The sequence below is a fragment of the Trachemys scripta genome, chromosome 9, assembly GCF_013100865.1.
Source record: "Trachemys scripta elegans isolate TJP31775 chromosome 9, CAS_Tse_1.0, whole genome shotgun sequence".
NCBI classification, from domain to species: Eukaryota; Metazoa; Chordata; order Testudines; family Emydidae; genus Trachemys; species Trachemys scripta.
In genome coordinates, this window is record NC_048306.1 from 2,025,043 (window position 1) to 2,043,142 (window position 18,100).

The 18,100-nt window shown below is 43.0% G+C and overlaps 1 protein-coding gene across 6 annotated transcripts in view; it reads right to left on the reverse strand.

The window, feature by feature from the left end:
* The window catches only part of LRCH2 (leucine rich repeats and calponin homology domain containing 2), a 108,063-nt gene that overhangs the window by 88,588 nt on the left and 1,375 nt on the right, over positions 1–18,100 (reverse strand). For 5 of the 6 annotated variants that reach the window (XR_004647170.1, XM_034781989.1, XM_034781991.1 and 2 more), the window contains exons 2-3: positions 6,388–6,437; positions 5,834–5,952 (exon numbers count right to left, since the gene is read on the reverse strand). The gene's annotated coding sequence lies outside the window, so the exon portion shown is untranslated. The remainder of the gene's footprint in view (positions 1–5,833; positions 5,953–6,387; positions 6,438–18,100) is intronic. The other variant, XM_034781988.1, reaches the window with a different exon arrangement.

Genomic DNA, 18,100 nt, shown 5'->3' on the forward strand with positions numbered 1-18,100 from the left:
TGAGGCGGGGGCGCGCCCGGCGCGGGGCAGGGCCGGAGGCGGGGGCGCGCCCGGCGCGGGGCAGCGAGCGCGGGGCTGGACCGGGGGCGCGCCCCGCGTGTCTCCTCAGCGCCCCCTGTCGCCGGGGCCGGGCGCTGTGTGGAGACGGGGGGGCGAGCAGGACCCCCCCAGCGGGCAGCGAGGGGGGCACCTTGGCCTCACTCTGGCCACGTGACGTAACAATGGTTAGCCTTGCCCCCGGGAGGGGGCTGGATGAGCACTAGCAACAGGGTCGTGTCAGCACTGGACAGGGTACAAACCCAGAGTCAACAACTGCACCCCTGGGAAGGGACAGAGACTGGCCTGAAGCTACATCTATCCTTGAATACACGAATTGAGGGGAACTCAGGCAAGCCCCGAGTCTGGGGTCAGCTGCTCTGGGTAGCAGACAGCCTCATGCCCTTGGAGGGCACCGGATGAGAAGTCTTGGAAATCATGATGATGGGATAGGAAGGGGGAAACCCTCTGATGGGAGAACAGCTTTTTTACTGCTGGAGGGCAGGCTCAGAATAGATTTGCCAGCTGTCCACCCATCTCCCCAAGGTATCTGTTTCCTGAAAAGGAGGCAATAAATAATAGTCCTCTACATGCATATGAAATCCTGGGCAAGTGACCTAGATAGGGATAAGCAATTTGATAAAGTTAAATGTGATCGAGCTTTCTATTGTATTCAGTGGGATAGTCCTTGAAGAGGGAGTTAGAGAACGACTGTGACCGTTTTTACTACGTATCGTCATCTTCCACATCACATTGTGCTATGGGCATTCAGAGTCTTTGTAAAAAGTATACAATGCAAATATAATTAGACATGAAAAAGTGAGAATTCCTGTTCAGTCATAACCAATCAATAGCCAATTTAAGAATCGGATCCACTCCTGCAACCTTACTCTCATGAGTAGTGCATTGACTTCACTGGCTGGGACAACTTGGATGAACAAGGATGCAGGATGGGGCCCATAGATTAATTTGTAAATTGCTCCAAAGCCCTTTAGCAAAATTTATAAAATGGAAGGTTTCACCATATACTCTGTTATACTGTCCAACATACGAATGCTTCTACAAAAAAAGGAGGAGTTGCAATCATAAAAATCTGTTCATAATTTATCCATAGTAATCTAGTATTAAAGTATTCATTCTTAGACCAAATCATCTGCTGGGATAAATGGGTGAAACTTCAGTGGTGTTTCTCAGTTTGATCCAGAGAATGTAGTCTTCTGTAAAGTTTTATACTGGTGGAATGGGTGTAAAGAAGAAATATTGAGTGGGTGTGGAATATAAGGAACTTTAGAAAGAACTGTAGGAGCATGTTGGTTTATGTTGTTGCAAGCTATCATCTTGCTAATAACATGGAGGAGGAAATGTAACTGTGATTGAAAAGAAGGAGATTCGGTAAAGCCTGAAGGGTCACAGAATTTTCCTGAAAAAGCAAAGGATAGTCCCTTTTCAACCAGCAGTGCGCCATTTATGAAAGTCTAGGGTACTTGCAGGGTAGACACGAAAGATCCATTTTCATCCCGTTTGATTAACAATTTGGCACGATCCTAGCCTACCATGGTGTCCATGACAACTCTTAAATGACTATTATAAAAATATTATTTAAAGGAGTATACATTAAGGCCCGACTCAGTGACAACAGATGGACTGCAGCTATATCTGAGGTCTGGTCTATACTACCCGCCTGAATCGGCGGGTAGAAATCGACCTCTCGGGGATCGATTTATCGTGTCCCGTCGGGACGCGACAATCGATCCCCGAATCGGCGCTCTAACTCCACCAGCGGAGGTGGTAGTAAGCGCCGCCGACAAAAAGCGGCAGAAGTCGATTTTGCCGCCGTCCTCACAACGGGGTAAGTCGTCTGCAATACGTCGAATTCAGCTACGCTATTCACGTAGCTGAATTTGCGTATCTTAAATCGACTCCCCGCTGTAGTGTAGATGTACCCTGAGTGGTATCTGCGAGAACTGAAACGGCCATGCGGTCGGCCTCCAAAGAGGTGGGATGATTTCTTAACAAGGAGATATGGACAAACATGGCGAAGGATGGCCAGAGCGAGAGAAGATTGGAAGACGTGTTGTGATCGGCTCAGTCTTAACTGATGAAGGATCGACAGTCGACGCTAGTCTATGCTACATTAAGCCATAATACCAGTTGAGGTAGGGGTGTGTGTGTGTGTGTGTTAGAGAGAGAGAAGTGTTTTACAAGAGGCTAGGCCAAAGAATCAGAAATTGCTGTATACCAGAACATAAATGCTATGGTGAAAACAAATCAGTAATAGCATCTGTTCAAACTACAGAGCATGATTAGTATTTGCTCTGGAGAGAAAAAAAATCAATAAGGAATCTCATCAGACAATACAAAAGAGCAGAAATAAAGGATGCAGGTAAGGTTCTCACATGAAAGATAAATTAAGTAACTTGAAGAGAATGTGGAAAAAAATATTGATGCTCAGACTCCAATCTTGGATGCAAAGTGGAGGAATATAGAAAATCAGAAGCCATGCAATATCCTACGCTCTGTAGTAATATTATTAGTACTTGTAAAATTGTTTAACATTTTGTGATTAGCAAGTGTCCTGGAATACTACCTCTTCTGCATGAGGAATTATCTAAATTGGTGCTCTGTAAATATGAGATACTGTATACATGTCCATCAGAAAGAATCACATGGCTAGGCATGCTCCCAAGCAGAATAAGGCTAAAGTAAGATCCACAGAAGCAGATTCTCAGTAGATCGCACAGGGTGCGACAGAGAGCAGAATTTGTTTTCATACTTAGATCTTTCTATGGTTCCCTAAAGTGGAAATTTTATATATGCAATATGACTAATTTTGAGGCTCTGAGGGAAATTCCTTGCGTGAGCTCTATGAAGGAGACTAGCCTTCAGTCAGCAAGTTAGTCCATATGTCAGTGTGAGGCAGCTGAGACATTATTAGTCAAACGAGGAACAGCCCTTGAATATAGTGTGGGCGATATCTGTCTGAAATTCAATAGTACAGAATTAGCCAGGATAAGGAAGGAAACTACCGAGGACTGAAAGATTTAGTTCTTTAGTGCTTTGCCTATTTAGCATGTTTAATGAGATTTATAGATTCCAAGGGCAGAAGCAACTATTGTGATCATCCAGTCTGATCTCCTGTATAACACAGGCCATAGGAGTCCCCCAACGTAATTCCTAGAACATATCTTTTAGAAAAACTGAATGAGGAAGCAGTCACGCATGTACAGACAATATGATCATGTCATTGCAAATAGACTGATTTTCTCCTACAAAAATCCCAAGTCTGTGAAGGAAGTAGCATGAGAAGTGAAATAGGCAATTGTCATAAGTAGTATCAGTGGGCCAGAACATCTGCTCTGCTCCAGCCTAAGGCAGAAAGGTCTTCTAATGCTCTCTTAAACAGCCAGCTGAAGATTTCCCAACATGGGAGAAAACAGAGGCAGTCCAATGCCAACCATCCTCGCAGTTCTTAGCATAAGTAGTATGTTGGGGTCGGGCCAGAGAACGGTATGGCCAGAAATAGCTGGCTTTGCCTCTTTGCCATAACTTCCTGTTGAAAGTTATTGCAGCTGGCCACAATTTAGAGCAGCCTCCAGGCTGCTCTAAGTTGCACTGGGGGTAGAACTAGCACCTGGCTGGCACCAGGATCAGAGGAGCACAAAAGTTGCATAAAGCTACCTTTGCCCCCTACTCCGAGTCCTGGCTAATCACATTCAGTCATATGTGAGAATCAGGGCCAATCTATCTACATAATCTCTAGTTGTCACAATTTTTTGTTAACGATTCCAGATCTGACTTCAAAGTCATATACAAATTTGTATCCTTAGGGTTCAGTCAGCTATTGGTTGGCTGAGTCTCAAACACTCTTGTGTTTACAAGCGTTATTCTGCATCGTGAGACTGCTGTGTACCTGATGTCAGCATTCTTAGGAGACTTCCCTTTTTTTAGTTTGGTTTTGGGGTTTTTTGCTCTAAAGCAGCCTGGGAACAGCACAACTCACAGGGAACTAACTGGTGGCGGTGCTAGTATTTTAGATTGACATAGTGTTTGCATCTGGATTTCCAGGTTCACACCCCCCCCCCCGATTTGAAATACTCTTGAGTAGAAATGGAGTCAAGTCAGTATATTCAGAACAGGGCCTATATTTTTGCAGAGTTTGGGGAATATTTGCATCAGAGGTTTTGGTTTGTCTCATTACCAAAAAGGCTGAGCCACAAAGCCCAGGTCTCTGAGCTCTCCCAAAGAGTTAGGGGGCTCAGCTCTAGTGCTTCAGCTGAGGTCCACCCTCTGTTCATGAGATTTTTAAAAAAAAATATATCAACCAAAGAGCAGTGGGAATAATCTGTCTTGTTTTAGAAGTTGAGTGAGCTGTTGGTGTGTAGAGGCAGCTTCGGGGTATCACTAAACTCAGTGAAAGTGACTGTTTCTTTCAGATTTAGTGGAATTCTCTTTTCTGTCTTTACTCTGTCAGAAGTATCCATAAATTGTGGTCTCCAGTGGCAACAATTTAGTGTATGCAATCAAGGGCTCATATCCTGGTGTGTTGCAGGAGCAGCCGCTTTATAGAAGCTATCTGGCCATGAAAGAATAACCCTAGTGGAGGGAAAACAATGAGGAGTCCTTGTGGCATCTTAGAGACTAACACATTTATTTGGGCATAAACTTTCATGGGCTATAACCCACTTCCCAATTTGTTAGTCTCTAAGGTGCCACAAGGACTCCTCGTTGTTTTTGCTGATACAGATTAACATGCGTACCCCTCCGAAACTTAGTGGAAGGGAATATTTTGGTGGTACAGAGCTGATGTAGTGTCTCCTATGTCAATTTTCTTCCTGCTGCTGATGTAAGAGTGAGGCCTGAGAAGAGAGGTAAGGCAAGGGCATTGCTACACCAGTTGGCTGCTTTATTGAATCTTAGGGATTCTTGGCAGGTGGAAAAATTTACAGCAGCCTGAAGATTGCTCTAAATTGCACTAGGGGATTGGCCCAGCTCTTGGAGAGGCCAGGTTGGGGAAGCATTAAGGCCAACTTTGCAAACCCTCATCTGAGCTATGCTCCTTGCCTATAGCCATGGATGTGGGCAAAAATGTAGAACTGCAGTTATTTGAATTCCTATCTAGTTTCAGTAACGTTAGAAATGAAAAGGTGCCGCTCACACATCTCCTAGAGCAATTATTTCAAGCAGGTTGTCTGAACTCTGTTTTACAGCACCATACTGAGTCATATTCAGAAAGTTTTCTTAGCAACCATAAGAGCTATTACTTTAGTGAAAGATTAATTCAGAAAAAAAGAGTGCTTGGAGGCCACCAGAAAAGTACAGATACAGCATATATCGAGTACTAGCTCAATCCAACCTATGGACAAATGCTGCCTTTAGCTCATTCACACCATAGAAAGTATAAATAGCAAATAGGATGGGCTAAATGGGATGGCTGAGGCATCTGTTAATAAAGAGAATAGTTATTTGAAATGATGGCGTGGTCACCATATCTACAGATCAAAAATTAACTATTATGAGAGGGTGCCTATGATTTCCAGGTTTCTAAGTGAGGAACAGGTAGGAAAACTGGTGTTCACATGAGAGTTTCTGGTAAATAAATCCAACCTTTTGTTGGATGTCTGGGATTCTGAAGTCTAATTTTACCCACTACTTATTCCACTTGTTCTGTCTGCTGTCATATCTTTCACCATTTTTTCTCACTATCCTTCCAATTTGTCTTTATTAACAAGCACTCCATTTCCTCCTTATCTTTATTGCTTTTTTCCCCACAGTGCTAAAAAACAAACAAAAAACACACCTCTAGTTTTCAGGATGCTGAAAACCACTACAAAGCCTCCAGTTCTTGTGGGTAACTTCCACTTTGAGAATCTTTGTGGTTATCCACATCCGTTGTATATGAACTTCACCTTGTCTAGTCTAGGATTTAAGGTATAGTGTTATGTGCTAACACACATATTTTAGAAATTTAATATACACAAGCCACTCTGCCTTTAATATATGTCTGAGTTAGAGCCTGAGGAAGCCATGTCTAGATAAGGCCTTTGTGCATGTGCGTCTGCCCCAGTCTAAACCTTGGCTTTTGACATTAATGGTTCCATTGTAACCCTCTAGCATGCTTGCAACACATCATATTACAACACACAGGTGTTCTTCTCTCCTCCTGGGTTAATAAAAGCACTGTCCTATTACAAGTAACATGTCACTAGATTCTTCCTTTGTTTTTTCAACAAGTTTAGTACATTATAAGATGATAGAACTTTGTTTTACTTTTGACCTTTGCCTTTTGAACCAACACACACTTGCTCATACATTAGACAGCATGCAGACACAGCAATCCATGAATGTGCTTACCCTATTGTGCGCATCATAGCGAGACGGCTGAATCTCCAGACCCCTGAAGCCTGAAAAAGGAAAAAAAGGACACAGATACATGAGACATACCCAAAGCAAAGCCCAGCTGTCTAAAAACATCCCCATGCTTTTCCATGACAAAATGGTCCCTTCTGGCCCCACCCTAGTCTGTGAGCCTCTACAACCAGGCAAGATCATTCCCACCCAAGTATCTTCACAGGAGACAAGAAGGAAACTTCTAGTTCAAATTTCAAACATAAAAAGAAACTAAACTAATTATGGAAGTGATGTAGAGAAAGAAAATAGTAATAAAGCTCCTTATCTCTTCAAGCACCTTGGCGAATGGTGTTCTTGGTACACCGCAGGCTGCTAGGCCCACAGTTGATTCAGCAGTGGTTTGATATGTGTGTGGGTTGATGACTCTCCACCAACGCATTTGCAACATGTGAGAGTGTCAGGTCATAGAAAGGTTTCAGAGTAGCAGCTGTGTTAGTCTGTATCCGCAAAAAGAACAGGAGTACTTGTGGCACCTTAGAAAAGTGAGCTGCAGCCCATGAAAGCTTATGCTCAAATAAATTTGTTAGTCTCCAAGGTGCCACAAGTACTCCTGTTCTTTTTTTAGGTCATAGAAAGTAGTCCCTGCCCTTCATAAAGCATGTGCGGATACTGTGGTAGGACAGAATCATTTACAGAAGGGCTGCCAGTAGGTGCCAAATGTGCTTTATATATCACTGACAGTATGCACCTACTCCAGAAAGGGTCTTTGGAGCTCTGCCAGGCGTTGTGAGATAGGTGCACCTATCAAAGATCAAGCAGTGGTTGCAAGAATACTGTGCGTGGAGGCACCGCACTTTTGCCACTTGCGGCAACGTGATTGCATTAGGGCAAGTTGAAACCCTACAGTTTCTGAGTACAGACGGGTTTAGGAGCTTTGCATAGGAAAGAGAAAGCAAAGGCTTGGGCAACAGTAGAAAACACACCAATGAAGCTGAAGGTCTCCTCTTTAAAGAAAAGCCATTACTGATATGTCTTTAAACACATTAATCCAAGGTTTCAGAGTAGCAGCCGTGTTAGTCTGTATCCGCAAAAAGAAGAACAGGAGTACTTGTGGCACCTTAGAGACTAACAAATTTATTAGAGCATAAGCTCTAATAATTAATAATTAATCCAAGAGGGCTTTTAAGAGTGCAGGAACTATTCAACATTCAGACTTTACTGATGTCCCTGTGAGGCTTTTTTTTATGCGCAACGTCACTTTTCACACCCACATTGAACAACACTAACAAGTATGGCTTCAGTATTTAGCTATCAGTTTCATGTGTCAGGTTCCTAAGTGGTTGACCGTCTTTCTATTCATCCTCTCTATTTTGAAGAACCAGTTGCCTGATTTCATCTGGACACACGTGTAAATGTGAGCAGAGATAGAGGCCAACAGAAACAGATGTTAAGTGGTTCTTTTGTCAATTAACCCCCCTTTCTCCTTACGTGCACACACAAATAATCAAATTCAAACTTGGTATAAATAAGGACAGATCCTATTAAAGTCTCAACACATTGGCCCATTTTGGCAGTGAAGCAAGCCACATTGTTCTAACTAGAACAAAAGGCAAATGCACCACTGTCAATACTAAAGTGCTAGTGCTTTATGTAGTGGAATATTTTGAAAGACATGGACATGACTTATTCTGTGACATCTGATTTATTAAGAGAAAAGAAACAAAAATAATTTCCCTTTGGCTGCTTCAGTGAACATCTTTTCATAAGTAAATCAATAAATAAATGCTATTTTATTATTGTACAGACTACAATAAAACAGAAGATCTGTTAAAAAGAAAATTCCCGGATATATCCTCCATTTGGAGCATCTGTTTAATTGTACAACTGGCAATGCTTCAATGAACTACAGAAAGTACATTTTGCAGGGTTTCTACCCTAAAAGATGAAGTTCATGAACTTAATGTATTTTATTGGCCAGCGTGCGTGCTAGAAATATATAGAAAGCTAGAAATTCTGTACAGATGGCAAAGCTGGGGTGAAGGTGTGCGTTGCATTCAGTCTTCCTACAATGGTGTCTTAAAGGAGTTTGCTCTTTTGACTTTAAATAACTTGCATGGTATGCTGTGACAAAGTGCATTCCCACATCCTGTTTCTTGATAGAATTAAGAATGTGGTCTTCCATTAAAACCTTACTTTAGTCCAAGGGAAGACTCTTCTGAAAGTGCAGTCACATTAAAGGTTATGTCTATATTGCAAACAAAGGTGTAATTGTAGTGTGGGTAGGCATACCCCTACTAGCTTTAATCTAGCTAGCACAGGCAATGAGAATAGTGTCGACAAGGTGCACGGGCTAGCCTCCTGAGTACGAGATGGCCGGGGCATCAGGGTACGTAGGTGAGTTGCTAGCCTGTGCCTTGTTGTCTACACTACTGTTGTCACCAGTGCTAACTAGACGAAAGCTAGCACGGAGATGCATGCTGCAATCACACACCTTCACTTCCAGTCTAGCCATATGCTAGCTCTGGCCAAGTTAATGAAAACTACTTCCTAAACAGCTGCCCATGATTGTATTAAGGTTTAACCCACTACCTTGGTGTTGGCTTATTCCATGGACAGTATTAAAGATGTGGGCATACCGTGGATTTACATAGAGGCAATATGATATTCTCTGTCTTATTATCTATCCCTTTCTTAATGATTCCCAACATTCTGTTCGCTTTTTTGACTGCCGCTGCACATTGAGTGGATGTTTTCAGAGAACTCTCCACAATGACTCCAAGATCTCTTTCTTGAGTGGTAACAGCTAAACTAGACCCCATCATTTTGTATGTATAGTTGGGATTATGTTTTCCAATGTGCATTACTTCGCATTTATTAAATTGAATTTCATCTGCCATTTTGTTGCCCAGTCACCCAGTTTTGTGAGATCCCTTTGTAGCTTTTTGCAGTCTGCTTTGGATTTAAGTATCTTGAGTAGTTTTGTATGATCTGCAAATTTTTCCACCTCACTGTTTACCCCTTTTTCCAGAGCATTTATGAATATGTTGAATAGTACTTGTTCCAGTACAGACGGCTGTGGGACACCACTATTTACCTCTCTCCATTCTGAAAACTGACCATTTATTCCTACCCTTTGTTTCCTGTCTTTTAACCAGTTAAAGCCATATTGACTCTTCCCCAACAAATTATGTTCATGTATGTTCTTCACAGTTTCAACCAGTTTGCCCGATACTGAAGTCAGGCTTACCGGCCTGTAATTGCCGGGATCACCTCTGGAGTCCTTTTTAAAAATTGGCATCACATTAGCTATCCTTCAGTCATTTGGTACAGAAACTGATTTAAATGATAGGTTACAAACCACAGTTAGTAGTTCTGCAATTTCACATTTGTGTTCCTTCAGAACTCTTGGGAGAATACCATCTGGTCCTGGTGACCAGATGTTTTACAATTACCCTTTACAAACATTCAGTAACTTGGCTAGTTTTTATTAACTGTTATTTTAAAATGATAGAGACAAATTTGTCTGTTTCACTCATGCAACCCAATTTAGTTTTTTGGGGTTGCAGACTTATTACAGAGTAGATCTTGGCCCTTTTATCAACCTTCAGCATGTGAAACTCCCTCTTAAACTGTTAGCCTCTGAAATTATGTGGAATGGAATTAACTGTGGTGCTTAGATTGTCTTAAATAAAGCAGGGCAAATGAGATATTTGCCAAGTTATTATGAGGTCACAGACTTGGTTTGGAAGGGTTATAACCCCAATATCTGGGCTTATTTATCTCAGTTACCTATTTATGAAGGTGATATCACTGCCCTAAGATCTAGGCTTATTAAATTTTGTTTCTTCATAAATCCCAATATCATATGAATATGTAGGAGTAAAAAATATATATATAAAAACCCCATTTACACTGCAGTTCCATACAATTAGTTTTGTCATTTCAAATCAGCAAATATTGCTATACATGCTGTCTTTTAAATTAATCTCTGTGATTCAAGATATTTCTAACTCTCACCTTTAAACCTTTGAGATAAAGTGACATTGTTTCACTGTTAATGTGATGAAATGAAACACTATTGGAAATCTCACAGGTCTGTTACTTTTTCAAATGTTTTAAAAAGGCAATTGTTATGATTTTACAGAAAATCACGAATGCATCACTAACCCCCTTTGATACACTATGAAAAACTCCAAGGCTTTGTTAGAGGAAGAATAAAAATGCCTTTGGATAAAAATTCATTATATATAGATTTCATTCATTCAACTTACACTTTCAAGGTTTAAAAAGAACAAAAATCTTCTTAGGGCAATCATTTAAATACCTAATGCCAAAAGGGATAAATAATTTATCTCTGTCAGCAGAGTTGGAATGATACAAGCAATCACATCTGGCAATTGATTTCATGGCCATAGTAACCCTAACATAGTTAACCTAAATTTTGTTTAGTATCTTTAGCACTAGAGAAATTAAGCAAAATAAAATACATTTCCCCCACCACCACCACCTCATCCCAGGTGGCTCTCTGTTCAGATCAGTTTTTTAAGTCTATATTGATGCCTTTTCTATGCAAATTTAACAGAATACTGCAAGATCTTCAGAATCTCTCCAGAGAGTTCTTCACAAGTTATCCTACTTCAATCAGCATCTTAATGATCTCCCCCCAAACCTGGATTTCAGATGACTGAAGCAAACAGTTACCTTCAAAAATAGCACCAATGTGGGAAAAATTAGATCTGTATCATTAATGATCACTATGGACAGCAGGGCCAATTTTCTCCTCTCACACTAGAGTAAAATTGGAGTCAACTCCATTGTCAATTGAGTTACAATGGGATAAGAGTGGTGTAACAAAGTAATCTGTGCAACCCCCGTTGTATTCTTCTCACCCAAGAGATTGGGGTAAGACAAAAATAATGTAGTGGAAATATGGTGAGCCCCAAGCATTCATGATTCATGAACCCCCCAAAAATCATGAGATGATTTTTAAAAATCTCATGATTGTTAAGACAATACATTTTGGATTAATTGTATTTGCCTTCTGGTTCTTGAGACTTTAGGGTTTGTGTTTTCAGGCTTTTCTCCAAAATTATGAGGAACTTTCATTTAAAAAAAAAAAATTGAGATTCTCTTATAATGCATGACTCCAGGAGCTGGAGCTGTAAGAAAAACACCAAATATCAGAGTTGGCCCAGAGATCCCCTAACTTCCGAGAAGGCACCCTGTTCTTATGCTGGGTTCCTCTAGGGATCTACAGAGGAAAACTGAAGAGAGAAGAATTTATCCCATGCAAGCGGCTGAGGAGCCAGCTGTAGAGAACCTGAAGAGATGGATGACAAACACAAGTGTGCACATGAGGGGTGTGCATTCTGGCACTCCCTCCTAACCGTGTGAGCACTAGTATAGCTTTTCCAACTCTGGTGATTTTACCATCTGTCTCACCATACATAACCCCTCCCTCTTCCCAGCAGGCCCTGCTTCCATCCTGCCATAACTAGCTCTCTGAGGAATTACAAATCCCACAATGGCCGTCTTCAAAGGGATGGCACTTGGAACAGGGATGTGCAGACCCAGACTTGCCCTTAAAAGGACACCCTGGGACTCCTCACAAACTATTACAATTTAACACTATAGAAAAATGCAAATAGAGTTCAGTATTACAAACCCCACGCATTCAAAAATGAGTCAGGCCTCAAACAGTTATCAAGAGATTGGCTTAAAAATGTGCAATCCGTTCATGTTTTGTTGCAGAGAAAAGCTCAAAACCATGAACTGAGTGCACCCCAAAGGTCCAGTAAGCCTCAAGGCAAATTAAAAGAAAAGCAACTTTGGCTTAAACACAGGGAAATATGGGGTGCAGAATGGAGGAGGGATTGGGAAGAGGTGTGCAGAGGAATGCAGACAGATTCAAGTGGCTGGGGGAATTTGGAGCATATAGTACAGCTGTTCTGTGCTACTCTGGTGATACAAAGCAATTGTAAATCTAGTTTAACTGGCCAGTAAGCTCAGGCTGCTTCATGCTGCTCCGGAGTGGGGAAAAGAACCCGTGTGTACAGGTTAACGTGGCCATAAAAGTTAAATTTAAAAATATGGAAGGTTGACACTTCATCTCTCAAAGTCCTTAGAAACATCAGATAGTAACTACAATGTGCATGCCACCCCCATGCTCCCTCTTGCAGCCAGGTCACATGCTGCAGATGCATCTTGCTTTAATCTTCCCAACTGGGTCAGCAATATTCTCTTTGGGATTCTTGTTTACCGTTCAAGTACACGGCGGCGGCTCCAGGCACCAGCACTCCAAGCGCGTGCCTGGGGCGGCAAGCCGCAGGGAGCGGTCTGCCGGTCGCTGTGGGGGCGGCAGTCAGGCAGCCCTCGGCGGCATGCCTGCGGGAGGTCTGCCGGTCCCGTGGATTCGGTGGCAATTCGGCGGCGTGTATGCCGAATCTGTGGGACCGGGGACCTCCCACAGGCATGCCGCCGAAGGCAGCCTGCCTGCCGTGCTTGGGGTGGCAAAAAAGCTAGAGCCACCCCTGCACGTACGACATTTTCAATTAAAAATTGAAACATGCCACGGAAATTCCTAGACAAAAGATGTTCAAATGGAGTTAAGATTGACAGTACATATCAGCAATTTAAGAGTAACTACACTACAGATATATTGCAGTTATCCCAAAAGCAAGTATTATAAACCCAGGAGATTCAAAGTTAAACTTAAAAGAAATCCAAGCATGTTACAGGATGAAAATACAGGTAAGGAATTCAACCACCCTTCACTTTGCCCTGTCGTGACACGAGGGGGGGGGGAAAATAAGAAAAAGTCTAATGGGTCTTTACAAATCGGATTAATCTAATGTGAGAACAGAAACAGTAAAACGCCTTAATCATAATCACGTAGTTATTGCATGGTGTCACTACAAGACAGTACAATGGTTGTTCAGATGTTCCTACCTTAACACCATTCTATTCTTTCAGTATTATAAATGTAAAATTCCCTAAATTATTGCCCTCACTTTTCCAATTTGAATGTGAGCCCAGCAATTCAATCTGCTTTCCCATGTCTTGTAAAGGTTATTTCTATTATGGTTGTGCTAGGGGCTGTACACATAGTAAGAGACAATCTTTGCCCTGAATAGTTTTCAATCTAAGCTCCTGATTCCATCAACACTTGCCTGCATGCTTAACTTCAGTGCCATTGACTTAAATGGCACTATAAAGGTAGGCATGCTCCTCAGTGTTTGCAGGATCAGGTCCTAAATATTTAAGGCATCATGTGGGAAGAGAAAGAACCACAGAGAGATAAAGGGACTTGCCCAAGGTCTCAGGACAGGTTAGCAGTGTTAGCAGGTTACCAGTTCAGTGCCCTACCCCCTGGACCACATTCTGACTCAGTCTGTTCCGCTTCCATCACTAAGCTTCAGCATTCTAGCATTTCAATGTACTCCTGTTTTGAAGGCCCCTCCACATATATATATATATATAACTATATTAGGAACTGTGACTCATAGCTATCTCTTGTTACTGGTACTTTGGCTCCCTCACGTTCCTTCCATATCACCAAGAATTTCATATCTATTTCCAGGGATATCAGGTAGTGCATTGTATGTGGAGAATGCCCCCATTTGAACTGTGTACTGTACATTGGGGAAAATGAGACTGTCTCAGAAACTCACAACACTTCGCTGTTGTGCAAACTTTGTTCAATGATTCATGTAACCTTTATTATGTACCCTATAGCAGAGATGATTTCAGAGCAATTGTTATCTAAAATTGCAGAAACAAACATGCTATTCATCTAGTATCACATTAGCCCAATTTAAAAGGGTAGATTGTTCCTTCAGCAGATTTTTCTCTTCCTTTCTGGTTTGTTTCTCCAGAAGGCATTGAAAGCAGAGGAAGATAGTTTGGCAGGACATTCTGCATTCAGAGAGTGGGTGATGGACATTCCCAGCATTGACCTGTTCTCTTGTCTAGGGAGAGAAATGTGCACTGAAGAATCTAACTTGCACTTGCAATCCATTCAGGGTGCTAAGACTTGGGTCTGGATCTTATTCATGGGGGCCACAGATTGTGTTTTAAAGGGAGACTGAGCAAAGGGTAGAGAGGAAACTCAGCAATAAACAAGTCCATACTAATTATGCTCTACAGTTTACTGCTAATTTTTAGGGGGGAGGGGGAACACAATGGTATTTGGGATTTATAAGGAAGCATCTATCTGTTTTTAATTTCTCTTTCATCATACCATCAAGGTCCCTAACAGATGAAGTAGGGAAGAAGGAGTCTGTGACACAGGTTTTGTCTAGATGATGAAAAGAGGTGCTTGTGGAAACTGAGTCAGCAAACTCAAGTTAGCTAATGAGATTTGAAACACCCCTTGGCATCACATGCATCACAAAATAGCACCTTAAAATGGTATTAGCTGGTCCCATAGTACTAGCTGGCCACAAGGAAACAATTTTAATTTTGTTAAACTGTTGTCTACACTGGGTGTTAAAGGATTTGAAACACAACTCAATTTTAAAGCATCTTTGTTCCCTGCCAGCAAGATCCAAAGGGGACTAAACACTTTGTACTTCCTTAATGGTTTGTCTACACTTGAATTAAGGTAGGGTGTGAATTTAGAGCATGACAGCTATTTGGAATAACTGTGTGGACACTATTTTTCCATAGTATCAGAGCCCACACATGGAGTTATTCAGGAATAACAAGAAAATATTCCTGAGTCACTCCAATTTAAGCCCTAATCTTAAACCACTTCCCAAGTAGAACCAGCAACATCAGCTGCTTTTGAGCAGGACCATTTGTGGGCTGAAGGGTCACTATTAGGAGAAGGCACTTAATAGGCCATATTATTATTCATTTGTATTACAATAGTCCCTAGAGACCAACCCAGCATGGAGCCCCATTGTGCTAGGAACTGTACCAACACAGAGCAGCAACAAATTCCTACCCCAGAGAGTTTACAATCTAAACACAAACTGAAAGTACCATGTTTTTAAAGGGCAGGTTTTTTGGCCTTGTGGGAACACTACTTCCAGGGCACCCTCTCAAGGCACAGGGGGGCCATGCAGCCCCTTCCCTCAATAACTTTCCACACTCTAAAGTATTTAAAACAAAACTCTTCTCTGGGGTCTAGTTTATGACAACCTGTCCACACAGTTCTCAGTGGTCTTCCAGGCCCAAATCCTTCCTTCTTGGCTAAGGCATTACACTGCCCTTCTTCTGGGTTTGGGCTGGGCTTCTCCCTGCTCCCTTTAAATTGCCCTCTGGCCATTCCACCCAGGCTAGTAACAAAACATTTCAAAAAACAGAACTCAAAATAAAACCTTCATAACAATAATCCTTCCTCTGAGGCATCTCCACCCAGTACAGCTTTTCTCGATGGCTTGGAGACCCAGGCACAGCCCTCTAGAGCACTGGTTTTCAACCGGTGTGCAGCTTATAGTCCAATCAGCACACAGCTGTGGCCCATGTGACATCCTCAGGGCCATATGGGTAGTATATATATTGTATGGCTGCAGCCCCCGTAACACAGAATGCTGCATATGTGGCCCACAATGGTAAAGCCGTTGAGAACCACCGCTCTAGAGGCTCCCCTAGTGTCTCAGGGACTCCTGCAGTCACCTGCTCCCTAGCAAGGATCGATGGCCCCAGCTGACTAGCATCTTTCCTTCTCTCTCCAGAGGCCTGATGAGCTCAGGCGACCTTTTTCAAGAGGAGACTTGGCTGCGTCCCATCTTCCTTCAAAGGGCCAGCCCCCCCCCTGAAAAGCCTTAAAAAGGGGAAGGCCCATCTCCCCCTTTTCCATAACTCAGAAACGGTGGATAATTTCCCAACATTATATTCACCTCTGGGCTACGCCCAGGCCTGGGCAGCGCTAACCCCCGAGGAGAACTGCTCAGCCTCAGATGAGCCTGTGGCATACCCTGAAGTAGTGGAACCTCCACACCCCCACTACAATTCATGAAGTAAATCTAATAAAGGGAGACAGGAGAGCAGGAGGTCGAGAGAAGAAGACAGAGCATTGGCGGTTGCTGCTGGGACAGGGAGATTTGGAAAAGGAGGCAGCAGCTGCTGGGATAGGTGGAGGTCTGGGGGGAAAGCTGCTGCCGGAAGAGGGGCTGAAGGGGGTACTGGTGCTAGAAAGGGCGAGGTGGGTACTGCTAATGCTGTTGGAATGGGGCAGGAGAGGAAGGGATGGTGCTATCTGGAGTTGAGGCGGGGAGAGAAGATGTTGGCGGGTGTGACGTTGTGCAGTCTATATGGTTTTATAAAAACTTGATAATAAGTCAATATAATGTAACTGAGCTGGTTTTAGAGAAAATACGGTAATAAGTGAATGTAACGTAACTGGGATATGCTTCATGCAAAAGGTCTCTTGTAAGGTATCATTACAAAGCTTATAATCTACTGAGTATGATCATCTGATTTGTATAAATGTACCACTCTTGTATCTAAAACTAGAAATATAAAATGTAACTCTGAGGGCCTATTGTAATTGTGTAAAGTGTGGACCATTAATGATGGTTTGGAATCTTGATGACTCCCATTGTCTGCAGATGGCTGTATTTACCTGTGAGTCTTCCTGTATATGTGTGTGCTGGCAAGTGAGTAATGAAGTCTTGCAGTGACATGTGATCATGTCACCTGAACTGGAATCCATCTTTAACCTGGTGCTTTTCCAGTGAGGGGGGGTGGAAACCCAGAGAGACAAAGAGTTCCCGCCTTATGCAAAAGATATATAAAGGGGGGAAGAGAACAGAGAGAGAGAGAAGCCATCATGAAGAATCCCCTAGCTACCACCTGAGCTGCAACAAGAGCTGTACCAGGGGAAAGAATTGTGCCCAGGCCTGGAAGGTGTCCAGTCTGAGAAAAACTTACTGAAACATCTCTGAGGGTGAGATTATCTGTATTTAGTTTGATTAGACATAGATTTGCGCATTTTATTTTATTTTGCTTGGTGACTTACTTTGTTCTGTCTGTTACTACTTTGAACCACTTAAATCCTACTGTCTGTATTTAATAAAATCACTTTTTATTTAGTAATTTACTCGGAGTATGTATTAATACCTGGGGGAGCAACCAGCTGTGCATATCTCTCTATCAGTGTTATAGAGGGCGAACAATTTATGAGTTTGCCCTGCATAAGCTTTATGCAGGGTAAAACGGATTTATCTGGGTTTAGACCCCATTGGGAGTTGGGCATCTGAGTGCTAAAGACAAGCACGCTACTGCGAGCTGTTTTCAGGTAAACTTGCAGCTTTGGGACAAGTGATTCAGACCCTGGGTCTGTGTCTGGAGCCAGACGGGAGTGTCTGGCTCAGCAAGACAGGGTGCTGGAGTCCTGAGCTGGCAGGGAAAGCAGGAGCAGGGGTAGTCTTTGCACATCGGGTGGCAGCTCCCAAGGGGGTTTCTGTGATCCAACCCGTCACAGCGGGTACTGGCCGGGGGCTGGGGAGGGTGCCAGAAGTGGGTGCTGGCTGGGGAGGGTGTTCGGGGCAGGTGCTGGCCGGGGAGGGTGCCAGGGCGGGTGCTGGCTGGGGACTGCAGCAGGTGCCCGGAGTGGGTGCTGACTGGGGTGGGTGCCCAGGGTGGGTACTGGCTGGGGACTAGGGAGGGTGCCCGGGGTGGGTGCTGGCCAAGGGCTGGGGAGGGTGCCAGGGGCAGGTGCCAGGGGCGGGTGCCAGGGGTAGGTACCTGGGGAGGGTGCCGGGGCGGG